Source organism: Haliotis rufescens, unplaced genomic scaffold (genome assembly GCF_023055435.1).
Source record: "Haliotis rufescens isolate VD_foot unplaced genomic scaffold, xgHalRufe1.0.p SCAF_20, whole genome shotgun sequence".
Classification (NCBI taxonomy): domain Eukaryota; kingdom Metazoa; phylum Mollusca; class Gastropoda; order Lepetellida; family Haliotidae; genus Haliotis; species Haliotis rufescens.
Window position 1 is genome coordinate 11,227,210 of NW_025963891.1, and position 13,158 is coordinate 11,240,367.

The 13,158-nt window shown below is 39.0% G+C and overlaps 1 protein-coding gene across 1 annotated transcript in view; it reads left to right on the forward strand.

Annotated features, from left to right (window-relative positions):
- LOC124131351 (vitamin K-dependent gamma-carboxylase-like) overlaps positions 1-13,158 on the forward strand; it is a 101,222-nt gene that overhangs the window by 24,883 nt on the left and 63,181 nt on the right. The window lies entirely within an intron of this gene.

Sequence of the window (13,158 nt, forward strand, 5' to 3'; positions counted from 1 at the left end):
GAAGGACTGCATGACAGCCTCGGAGCACTAAATGCCACACTGCTTTTATGTCGGAAGTGTTCCTGTTGACAAGACGAAACAGTCAATCAAAAATAGGACTAATGAATTGGAGAAAACTTGATGATCAATCTGAAAATAATTGCATCTCTTTGTAATCTGTATCGCTATAATGATTATGCTGCATATCAGATTTTTTGGCTTAAGTGAGAAAATGGTGATTGTCACAAATGTTCCAGAAGATTTTCACTCGTAAAATGTAGTTCTCATTAATCAAGCCTCCAAAATAAACATCCTTGATCGAGCCAATCATGATGATACTAACATTCGAGTGTGTAAATGTTGTGATCATAGAACTTGTTGTCCCAAGGTTTCTTGTCTATCATATGGATCACTGAATGTTCGCCATCCTCTGATGAAAGACGTCTCCTAAATATTTTCGTATGGGAACCATTTACACAGTAAATATTGCTGTAAGTCTGGAAGGAATGGGAAGACTGAACTTGTTCTAATGTAAGATTGATCCTTTGATCGTTATGACAGGATTATGATGACCTGAACACATAGGTTAATAATTTTCAATTAGGACTCCATAGAAGTCGCCATTCATTCAATGCAAGGATGAACACTATAACGCGGTATCACATTGTGTAAGAAAGTATGAGGGAATACTCATCAACAAGACTCATAAATTAGAAATAGGTTGTGTATCCTTCAGAACTCGGCAAATTGCGATTAGACTCGGCTTGGAGAATCCTTATTATACTGGTCATGTTTTAGACAGGATATTATCAAGCTTTCGAAAAATTTCTCGTTGTTATGATTGAGAGGTTGGGGAAGTCCCAAGATGAAAGGCTTAAAGATTTTTTTCCTGGGGATTACAAGATGGTCTCCTTGTCGGACATTGTTTGCAGAGCGTTAGATATTGTGAAGTAGGTTTCGGCAAGGGGTTCGGAGTAATAGTGTGTGATGGAGAGGCATTAGCCAGACGACTGGAACACTTTCAAGGTACTTGCTCCCATTTTCTTATTTTGGTGAAATGGCATGCCGATCTCTACTCTTAATGGGTTCTTGTTACTTGTCAGTTGTAAGTAGCTGAATTTATGATATTTAAATGTTACAAATCAGTTAAGGTATATGGATATTTTTCATTGAAATCCGGATTTTTGTCTCATGCTGCTGCTATGATTTGATTGGTCATGAAACTAGAGAATGGGTGGATTAGTACTGTGTAAACTCAATAATCAGGAAGCAATTACTGTTTCTACATGTACATGGATCATGAAATACCGATTCCAATGTCTGGTTGTCATAACTACAGTTATGTTTGGAAGGAGGAATAGAAATGAAGCCTAAGGATAACTATGTTGTCCAAACATAACTCATTGATTGCCTTCTGTTAATGTGTGGCGCTTGGAATATAACATCCCGTCATTAGTATACAGGGGTTATAATGTGAGAGGGTTTGGAATGGTACATATAACCTACAAGGGCAAACATATCAGGGTTCATAAAAAACATATGTGCCCTTGGGTCATATCACGTCACAAGGAAAGAATGTATTATTTCCGTCATCCCGACGGCATTGTCGACATCGTTCAAATCTTGTTGTGCTGTGAGGTTGGAATGACGTCATACTAGAAACGATGTCATAGCTGAAGATTGTTGACGCCATTCGACAAATTGTTGTTCCGCTGCTGTTGCAACTTGCTGTCCTTATAGGTAAACACTAAAATTCGTCTCTGTATATCGACATCTTCTTCAGTAATTAATAGAATATTATATTCGTGTTCATTTCGTACTATGTTTGTGACACATTCAGATAATATCCTCTATATATTCTGTATAAGGCATAAGCAATATGTTTAGATCATGGTATTGGTTATGTCATTCTTAAATCCAACTGTTTTTCCGTTAGTTTCCTCGCTAAATTGTTTCGCAATATTTATATCCTAAACTTGTAACATGCCTTCACTAGGTCTCTGTTAATCACTGATTTTCAGAATCTTAGACTATTATTTTGACGATGATAACAATTATCCCAGTAATTTGGTCACATCCCAGATGCTTAGTACTGACTTGATCAGACAAGGGAAACACTGTGCTTGTTTTATAAACACTGAAAGTTGTACCCAACTGACCTTTTATGTTTGCATATTTATCCGCATATGACCCCAACGGATGCTGGCTTTATCCGCTGGCTTTATCTTGACGAGAAACCTGACCATAATACGACAAACATTTTTATGTATATTATGTGTCGCATTTTCTTCAAAGATCTGTGTCCTAAGGGTTCTATTGTCCCTTTTTTTAAACAGGGCCCCATTCCGCAAAGTGATCTTAAACAATCGTAACTCCCATACTTTAACAGAGCCTTACAAAAATCGTAGTGCTAAGACAATCGTAACTCCCATACTTTAACAAAGCCCTACAACATTCGTAGCGCTAAGACAGCTGTAACTCTCATACTTTAACAGAGCCTTATAACATTCGTAGCACTAAGACAGCTGTAACTCCCATACTTTAACAGAGCCTTACAACAATCGTAGTGCCAAGACAGTCATAACTCCCATACTTTAACAGAGCCTTACAACAATCGTAGCGCCAAGACAGTCGTAACTCCCATACTTTAACAGACCTTTACAACATTCGTAGCACTAAGACAGTCAATAACTCCCATACTTTAACTGAGCCTTAAGACAGTCGTAACTCCCATACTTTAACAGAGCCTTCCAACAATCGTAGCGCCAAGACAGTCGTAACTCCCATACTTTAACAGAGCCTTACAACAATCATAGCGCCAAGACAGTCGTAACCCCCATACTTTAACAGACCTTTACAACAATCGTAGCACTAAGACAGTCGTAACTCCCATACTTTAACAGAGCTTTACAACAATCGTAGCACTGAGACAGTCGTAACTCCCATACTTTAACTGAGCCTTAAAACAATCATAGGACTGAGATTGTTTTGTGGAATGGGGCCAAGGATACAACACAGCAAGAGTGTTTGGTTGACAATCTAGACTTTGGGTTTCTACAAGAGACTTTTCTCTATTTTAACCTACCCATTATATATATCCCTTCTTTCAAACAGAATAACACAGCAAGAATACTGTGTTGTCCATTTTTATTAACAATTTAGATGTTCTAACCTCTAGGTTTCATCAAGTGACATTTCTCTGTCAGAATTATCTAGCCTCCTCAAAAACAAAAAAACCATAAATAATTGTGAATTAGTTTGGAATAGGCTAATTATTGAAAAAGATGTGGTTGATAAGACTTGCCATTCATCATCAAGGCCGTAGTTAACTTTTTTTGAAAGGGGGGGCAAATATTTGATCATACATGTTACATGACAGGGTTTGTCCAGTGGACTGCCACGTATCATTTCTGGAGGATTACTGGTTTATATATCGTATATGTGAGCATTGAGCATTAATATGTTGTAAATTTGTTCTGGTGAAAGCGATATACCTGGAGTTATGTTCTTGTGGAACAATATAAGAAAAAAATTTCCACAGGAACAAAACTGGTATGATCGATTCCACCAGAACAATTTTTCAGGGACAACATATTTACGCTCACATATATACACTGTTGGGCAATACAGGAGTAGAGATACTACAGACCCTATTGCCTTGTTCATGGCTCCAGATAATGTTTTTATTTATTGAGTATTTTACTCCTATTTTATCATTCACATATTGATTGTTTCCTTTGGATATTCAATATGTTCTCATTCTTTGGAGTCCTGGCTGTTGGGCTTGTAAACCGATTAGTAGACTTTTTCAAGAATAGTTCTGTTTCTTTACTGTTTCAAGTTCCTTTTAGTTATTAGCATATATTCATGTGCTGCCTCAGGCGAGTCATGACCTAAATTTTGTAACGATCTCTGTAAATCATTTAAAAGTATATAAATAGCAGTATACCCGTCTGCTTGCGGCTCCCTCTTTGGGAAGCCATTTTTGTTTACAAAACCTAGCATTGTTAGAAAGGGGCTATTGTTTTAATTACCAATCAGCGACTAATTAAGATACAACATGTACGTTGACTAGGCACGATGTGCTTTTCAACTGGCGTCTATCAGTATGTTTGTCGCAGAAGCTTTTCTAGATGTAAATTTTGATAAGTGAATTTGGCAATCGGCTGATACACAATCATTTTACAGTTTAACAGTATTACAGTTGTAATATACACAATCGGTTTATCTAATAGTTGCATTAATTTGATTTCAATAGTCTATTTATAGTTTTTGTTGCGTATTTCATATGCTAGGATTTGATTTGTCTGCATATTTCAGTTTATTTAATGCATATTTTAAGCAAATACGCAGCTTATGTAAGCTCTGATGACCTCATAATGGTGATTCAAGTTGCAGTAAGCGAGATACTGCCAGTCTGTGCAGTATTCACTGAAGTAGAGATCTTCTGCTTGTAATGCCTGCATTCAATCAGTGACAAGAGATCTGTAAATACATACGCTGACAAGGATTATCAAATTTCTTCATGTGTATTTGTGCACAATCATGTCAACATTAATTTGGTTATGTTAATATGGAGATTATTTGCAGATGTGTTAATTAAATTAATCAATTGTGTAATTTTATTGGGGGGAAAGGAAGAGAATCTTCAAATTCTATAGAAATAAAATATCATTAGTTAAATGGAAACAGTGACACATGCCGGTTCACGGGGCAGACACGACCTTAGCAAAGAGTAATGAATTTCTTTCCAGTTAATTCAGTTGCCACTGTCTCTGGCTTGAAGGCTGAGGTTGCACAGGGTGAGCTAAACGATGTCACATCGGGTCTTTATCCTTCATCTTGACTAGCCCCCACTAATCAATACCTGCTGTGTCTCCACAAGAGCAGATTGATCAGTGATTGCCGATTCATCAGATCTGTTGATCCAAGGAAATTTGAGCAAGTCCTGCTCATGCTGTGTGAAATTGAATCCACCGTTTGGGGTGTCCATTGTATGCCAACAACGGCATGTACGTCGTTTGCTGTCAAATTATACATACATCTGATGCAAGGCATTGGACATGACCGTCTGCTTAATGGCTGTTATTTCGAGTCGGGGAATATTAGGGTCCATTTCTGGATACTGAGAGACGTATTAGCTGATGTCCTGGTCACCTCGTCAATCTGTGTTGACACTGACCTGTCAGAAGATATGGAGAGGGTTTACGTCCAATAGGTTTCTGAGGGGATCCTCAGAGTCGGTTGTTTATGGCCTCTCTTCCTTTACATGATCGACTCATTAGAGATGCCCAAGAGGCAACAGGAAATTGTGCCGCTGAAAATAAGCCTGTGGTGAACATGTTTGACACCGGTGTTATTGAAAGCATGCTGATCAAATTTGGAAGACCAAAATAAACTTAGTGTATTGAACAGCAGTATAGCTTGAAAGGTAGACTGACACTTAGCCTCGGAAACTATGTAAATTTTGATAGAAACAAATAACTCCATTCGGATTGAAATGGCGCCCCAGTGAGATGGGAGATTCAGAACCTGAGGAACATCTAGACTTGCTTCATTTAGGGCTTTTGTTTTACAGAAAGGGTTGGATGGAAGGGAAAATAAAATGGTTCAGGGACTGTGAGACAGACTTGTTGTAAAGTTAACTTAGAAAGTCTACAAACAGCTCCCTCATGGGCTGAACAGCAGAAGCGTGGCAAGTTCAAATAAAAAAAAGAAGTATTTTACTGAGATACCACAATCATGTTAAAAGTACATGCCCTTTTTTAGATGCTTCCACTAACAGTTCTATTAACAACTTTCCAATCCAATACTTTAACACATCTCATTTCTTTTCATACCCTCTGAACTTTGCAAGTTTTTTTAAAAAAATATGTATAAAATATTTACCAACCAACCTGTTTCGTGTATGTTTCCAAATCTATGTCTCTTGAACCACAGTGTTTACCTTTTGACATAATCAGTAATGCAGAAGTAACAGTTTTCTGTCTGAGCGAGCAGGTAGCTATTAATGGCTATCAATGGCTATTAATGGCAGCCTTAATGACATACAACTCATCAGTCAACCCTTCAGTGTAATACAATAACCTGGACATAAAAAATCATCTGATCAATATATTTCTGCAGACTGCTTCCCCGTAACCGCATGTTGTGAGTAGATGCTGTCAATATTCTGGATCTCTGCCTGCTTGGCGCTAGGCCAGCTTGTGTGCAGAGGTTTTATGTATAACTCTCAAATATATGAATACATTTTGCGCTTGTACAAATATTGAATTTAATCCCTAATGATAAAAATGAGGAAAACACATGTTAAGGCATGTTCCATCCATGCCTTTGCATTTTTAAAAGAAATCAGTTTTAATTTTCCTAGTGCCTTGTGTGGAATGAACAAATCTTATCTTGGAGTGATACGTAAACTCAATCCTTTCTATCCTTTACATGTTTAATTAGCTAAGTGGATCCTTCCCATTTTTGTTAACTTCGAAAATAAGACCTTCAACCTGCCATATTGATAGCATCTAAGTTAATTCCGTTTTCTCGGCAGTCTGCTCCAGCAATATATTAATGGTTCAACCTCCTCATGATCCACGGACTCATAGATATTCTAGGTTAAACCATGTCAGCTGATGAGAGCCATCATGGGTTCAGCTAATCAATGGTAATGGTAGAGATCCTCCTTGGGTTGACGAATGATGGGCACTCTTGCCGTGAAGCTGTAGCAATCGACATTTTCCTGTGTCGGTGAACATCACCACCTATGTCATCTTGATGATTAGGCTGATACTAGTGCTGGAACATAGTGTTAAGTACACGCTTGTTGACGACACTTTGACCACAATGTGAGTTTCTTTATCGACTGCTTTTTTCTGTTGTACATATTTGTTTTTCCCTCAGCATGTTCTCAATTGGTAGGGTGGGATTAATCATGTGGTTAATTTGGGTTCCGGCTTCGAATTGATTGAGCAATGGAGCATCCTAAGATAGGGTGATGGAGCATGGTGTCCTAAAATTAGGTGATGGAGCATCATGTCCTGAGATTGGTCAATGGAGCATGGTGTCCTAAGATTGGTCGATGGAGCATGGGGTCCTAAAATTAGGTGATGGAGCATCGTGTCCTAAAATTAGGTGATGGAGCATCATGTCCTAAAAAAAGTCAATGGGGCATCATGTCCTAAGATTGTCTGAACAGTTTCAATACATGTTTCATCAATGTGACAAAATTCTACCTTTTACATCCATGCATTTACCATGTATGTGGCTACCATGTATCAAAACCTCTTGATGGTGACAGTTATTCAGATACCCTAACTGTGGAACTAGGGGCCAGTGGTGCTCATGCTGCTGTACAGGCTGGGAAATAATCCGGGGTAGAACAGGTCTTCATCAACTGATGCTCGCCGTAAAAGGCGACTATACTTGTCTTAAGAGGCGACTAACGGGATCGGGTGGTCAGACTCGCTGACTTGGTTAATGCATGTCATTGTATCCCAATTGCCTAGATCGATGCTCATGATGTCAATCACTGGATTGTCTGGCCCAGATTCGATTATTTACAGACCGTCATCATGTGGCAGTAATATTGCTGAGTGCAGCGTTAAACAACAAACAAACAAAAATATACACTCTAGCTCTATTGTTTTTCACTGGTGTTCATATCCATGAATCACCTGTATTTAATGGAAGTTGCCCGTTCCCAGGTATTCATTCGGATGTTCATCGGTGTTATACACATGGAAGTTCACTCTTCACTGCCAGTGTGTGAAGCATTCACTAACTTGACCTTCTGGCTCAAGTTAGGTGAACACTTAAGTACTTGCATTGCATGGCCTTGGCGTACATTTTTTGCACGTACTTGAGTTTCATCAAACTTGGACCTCAAGGTCAGGATTAGAGACAACGCTTCACCACTTTTGAAAGGGCTATTAAACAGATTCTAATATGTAGGTGTATGATTAAATAGAATGACATATCTGATTACCCCTGTCGAAGTTGAGTGGTATGTGACAAGATCAAAACAAGACATCAAGAAATATTTTGGAAAGAAATGAAAGTGTCACATATTATAAAGACACGATTCTGTTTCTTAGCAAGGCTTAGGAAGTCTCCAAGACACGATTCTGTTTCTTACCAAGACTGATGAAGCCTCTAACTGCATTACATCGTGTGATGTTATCTGGTGAATCTAACACTCCACTCAGGGCAGAAAGCTCCTCAAAAGGCTAACCACAATTAACCTACAACAAAGTCAAAGACATTTCGGATCTCAATCACCAGACATCACTGAGACAAAAAGGTGTCCCATTTCATTGAAGTATTCATCAATATCTGCCAGTTTGGAACTTTTTGACTAATCAGAAAATATTGAAACAGTCTGCAAGTTTTGTTCTCAGGAGATGCTGTATGAAAACACAATGGTGAACCAGCCTGAGAGTCAGATCCTGCAAATACTCAGCCGGATTTAGAACCAGTGTCTGCACCACACATTGATCGTAAACTGACAAATTTCATTAAATGACAGTTTATGAATGGAAATGCACAAAGGTTACAGTTGTGGTGTGTCTGCATTTCAGAAAACTAGATTAGATTTGTTTGTGCGAGAAGTGGTGGAATTGGCTGTATTTAGATTGTGTATGAACATGTGACAGTGATTGAAGGAGGTCCGAGTCTGTCTTCTCACGTTCATTATAAAATGTATGAATACATTTTGCCTGGTTCAGACTGATTGAAATTGTGTTGACACAGTTCTCCAAATTAAACATTAAACAATGGTGGCAATAAGATTCAGTTATTTCAAATGAAATGTAATATGTTGAGTGCGCTCGCTCACTCACTCACTCACTCACTCACTCACTCAAACCAGGATATAGCAATATCACATTTTTAATAACAGTATGTTCTGTTTGAAATGGGCACGGGTGACCCAGTCGTCTAAAGCGCTGTGCTTCGGTTATGCAAAGTTGCGTCCCTTGAACACCCTTGAACACCCTTGAACAGAACCTATGATTGTGGGTTCGAATCCTGATTCGCCCCGATTACCGTATTTTCTTGAGTATAGTGCGCACCCATGTATAATGCGCACCCCCCTCTAGCAGATTCAATATTTTGGAAAAAAAGAAATTTGAATATTATGAAAAAAATTACACCATACCCCCTTCAGCGAAGTCCGGCAAACGAACAGGTGATGAGAAACTTTGTCAGAACAAATTCGAAATTTGAGATAAAAAATCACTAGACATGTTGATTTACCGTTTTAATTGTATTTTTTGTTCTACTATGCATTGTTTTATATCCAGGGATTAAGATTACCTTGTGTATTTTCTCGTAAACTAAGCCGGACATAGCAATCAGCTGTACACACGTTTTCTTGGAATCTACCGGTGATTCGGCCAAGACACACCCAATGATATAACTTTACAGTATTTTAATGAAAGGATCGGCAAAAATTGTATCTGAAACAATTTTTTTATCAGGAATAATATATTCCAATACCTTGTTAATTTAGATGCAGCTTTTACTAAACATATTTAAAATAATAATAACCCTAAGCGAAGCAGCTGATCGCTATTGCAGGGTATTATCTTTTACATGGAACCAGTCTGACCATTCACCGTCAAGGCTCCCGTGCACGTGATCGCGTGATCGCGAGAATTACGTGTTGACATAGAATCGTCCAACAAAAACAAATATGACTTTTAACGATTCAAAGTACGGCATTTATGATATATGTATCCATTCTCTGTCAACTAAAGTTCGTTTCAAGGCGTCAATAGCGGTAATCTGACCGTGGTTGCTGTTAATAACGGTGAGTTTTGCGATCTTCCAATCGCTTCACACACGATTTCGCCGAAATTAATTAAAACAATATTAAAAGGAATTTTGAATAAAATTAATGAAATAAGCTACAAACATAAGTCCAGATATACAAAGAACACTTTTTATAGCCAGACAGTGTAATTACATGAATAATTTGCGTACTCCAGTATGGATTTGTTGACATGGTATTTCCAGTGTTACGTGCTCACGGTAATGTCTTTCCATGGGGGAAAAACATCAAAACTCATTAATTCGTGTATAATGCGCACCCCCTTCTACACAGCTGTGTTTTTTGGAAAAAAAGTGCGGACTATACTCAAGAAAATACAGTATGTTTCTCAGTGACTTAGCACTATAAATGGGCATCAGTCCGGTATAGTACAAGCAGCCTCACACACACACACACGCACGTGCATGCACGTCACTATATAAGGAGGCGACATTAAACCAAATTTCACCTCACCTATTACATTCCTGGCCTTAGTAGAGCTTTCCAAACCTATTATGGTAGACATGTGGAGGACATTTCCAAAGTTGATGCATCACCCACCAAATGATGTCCGATGCAGTTGACTTGTACCATATGTAACAGGTTCCCGTGGTTTTTCAGGTGAACAATTGACTTGCCTTTGCATGTATTTGTGAAGGGTGCCACCTGGTGGTACAGGATATGGTCACCTTCTTGAGAACACCTGGTACCATTCTTCACCAGATGCTCGTGTTATGGTCTGAATTGTGCAATGGATTCTGCTGCTAGCAGAGATTGCTTATGAATATGGATAGGGTGTTGTTGCTTATATTTACAAACCAAACCTCAAGATAAAAATTGTTCAAAATCACACAGGCCCTGCTAAAAAATATCATATGGACTGCAGTCACTGCACCCTGACTTAATATCCTAGCCCCATGCTCTCCTAGAACAAGGTAAATATCCTAGCCCATGCTCTCCTAAAACAAGGTAAATACCCTAGCCCCATGCTCTCCTAGAACAAGGTAAATATCCTAGCCCCATGCTCTCCTAAAACAAGGTAAATACCCTAGCCCCTTGCTCACCTAGAACAAACTAAATATCCTAGCCCCATGCTCTCCTAGAACAAACTAAATATCCTAGCCCCATGCTCTCCCAGAACAATATAAATACCCTAGCCCCATGCTCTCCTAGAAAAATACTATAGTCCCATGCTCTCCTAGAAAAATACTATAGTCCCATGCTCTCCTAGAAAAATACTATAGTCCCATGCTATCACAGAACAAACTAAATACACCCTAGCCCCATGCTCTCCTAGAACAAACTAAATACCCTAGCCCCATGCTCTCCTAGAACAAACTAAATACCCTAGCCCCATGCTCACCAAGAACAAACTAAATACCCTAGCCCCATGCTCTCCTAGAACAAACTAAATACCCTAGCCCCATGCTCTCTAGAACAAACTAAATACCCTAGCCCCATGCTCTCCTAGAACAAACTAAATACCTTAGCCCCATGCTCTCCTAGAACAAACTAAATACCCTAGCCCCATGCTCTCCTAGAACAAACTAAATACCCTAGCCCCATGCTCTCTAGAACAAACTAAATACCCTAGCCCAATGCTCTCCTAGAACAAACTAAATACACCCTAGCCCCATGCTCTCCTAGAACAAACTAAATACCCTAGCCCCATGCTCTCCAAGAACAAACTAAATACCCTAGCCCCATGCTCTCCTAGAACAAACTAAATACCCTAGCCCCATGCTCTCCTAGAACAAACTAAATACCCTAGCCCCATGCTCTCTAGAACAAACTAAATACCCTAGCCCAATGCTCTCCTAGAACAAACTAAATACACCCTAGCCCCATGCTCTCCTAGAACAAACTAAATACCCTAGCCCCATGCTCTCCAAGAACAAACTAAATACCCTAGCCCCATGCTCTCCTAGAACAAACTAAATACCCTAGCCCCATGCTCTCTAGAACAAACTAAATACCCTAGCCCAATGCTCTCCTAGAACAAACTAAATACACCCTAGCCCTATGCTCTCCTAGAACAAACTAAATACCCTAGCCCCATGCTCTCCAAGAACAAACTAAATACCCTAGCCCCATGCTCTCCTAGAACAAACTAAATACCCTAGCCCCATGCTCTCTAGAACAAACTAAATACCCCCTAGCCCCATGCTCTCTAGAACAAACTAAATACCCTAGCCCCATGCTCTCCTAGAACAAACTAAATACCCTAGCCCCGTGCTCTCCTGATCAATGAAGCAGGATGAACTATTTACTCAAGTGCAGCAGTTGATGCGACAGTTTTACAAAAATAACAACACAGACATCAAGTAGGTGGACACTTAGTACAAGTGCATTGTTTTGATTGATTTCTTCATAGTATGGGTTTCATGATCAAATAACAATGAAATAATGCCACACGACGTTTAGTGAATAGATTAGGGCTGTGTGAGCAAAAGATAATAGACACTACAGGGGGACAGGAAGTGTTGGGCTGTAGTGAAAGAAATAGTGCATCCAGCAGAGCAATTACTCAAATTGAAATAAATGTTTTCCAATAAGTCCTGCTTGTCTGTGGCCAGCGTCCTAGTGGGAATAGTATGCAAGCTCGCTTCTTTTGGATTTATGGTCGTCTCATAGAAGACTTTTTATCGCTTTTTTGTGACTTTGAATGTTTAAAAGGTTTTTTAGTTAACATGTTTAGTACTGCGTGTTGTGTGTAAATAGGAATTTGGGAAGTAAAGCAGAAATTGTTTCTGAGTTATTTTGTTACGATAGTTCTTTGACAGATGCCTGGGCATAATGGCTGTCTGTGAATCGTTTTGTTTTTCATTATTGGTGTAGAAATATTGTTCACTGAAGAGGTGGGATATGTATTAAGCATCAGTTTTTGTCGAGTAGTGGCTTTTTGCTCCTTCATGAACTGGAGTTCTCCCTGTTATATTTACTTGTTTTGTTCATTTACTTGTTTATTCATTCATTGTTTAATGCCACACTCAGCAATATTCCAGCTGTATGACAGCGGTCCCTTAATAATCGAGTTTGGACCAGACAATCCAGTGATTGACATTATGAGCATCCATGAACACAATTGTATCTGGGATATGATGACATGCATCAACCAAGTCAGCGAGCCTGACCACCTGGTCCCAACCACCTGTACTGCAATACTTTGTCAGTGGGTACTACAGTATGTTCAACCATATTTGCTAACGTCAGGTTGATAACAATCAACATTGCTGTTGAAAATATATTTTGCACTTTGGAAACAACATCAATGTGTCGGACAATGTTACCTTTCAGCAAGAATCTTCAAGAACCTTCATGATAACGAAACAGGTCTACAAGAAAATAAACGCCTTAAATTAATGACTGTAATTCTC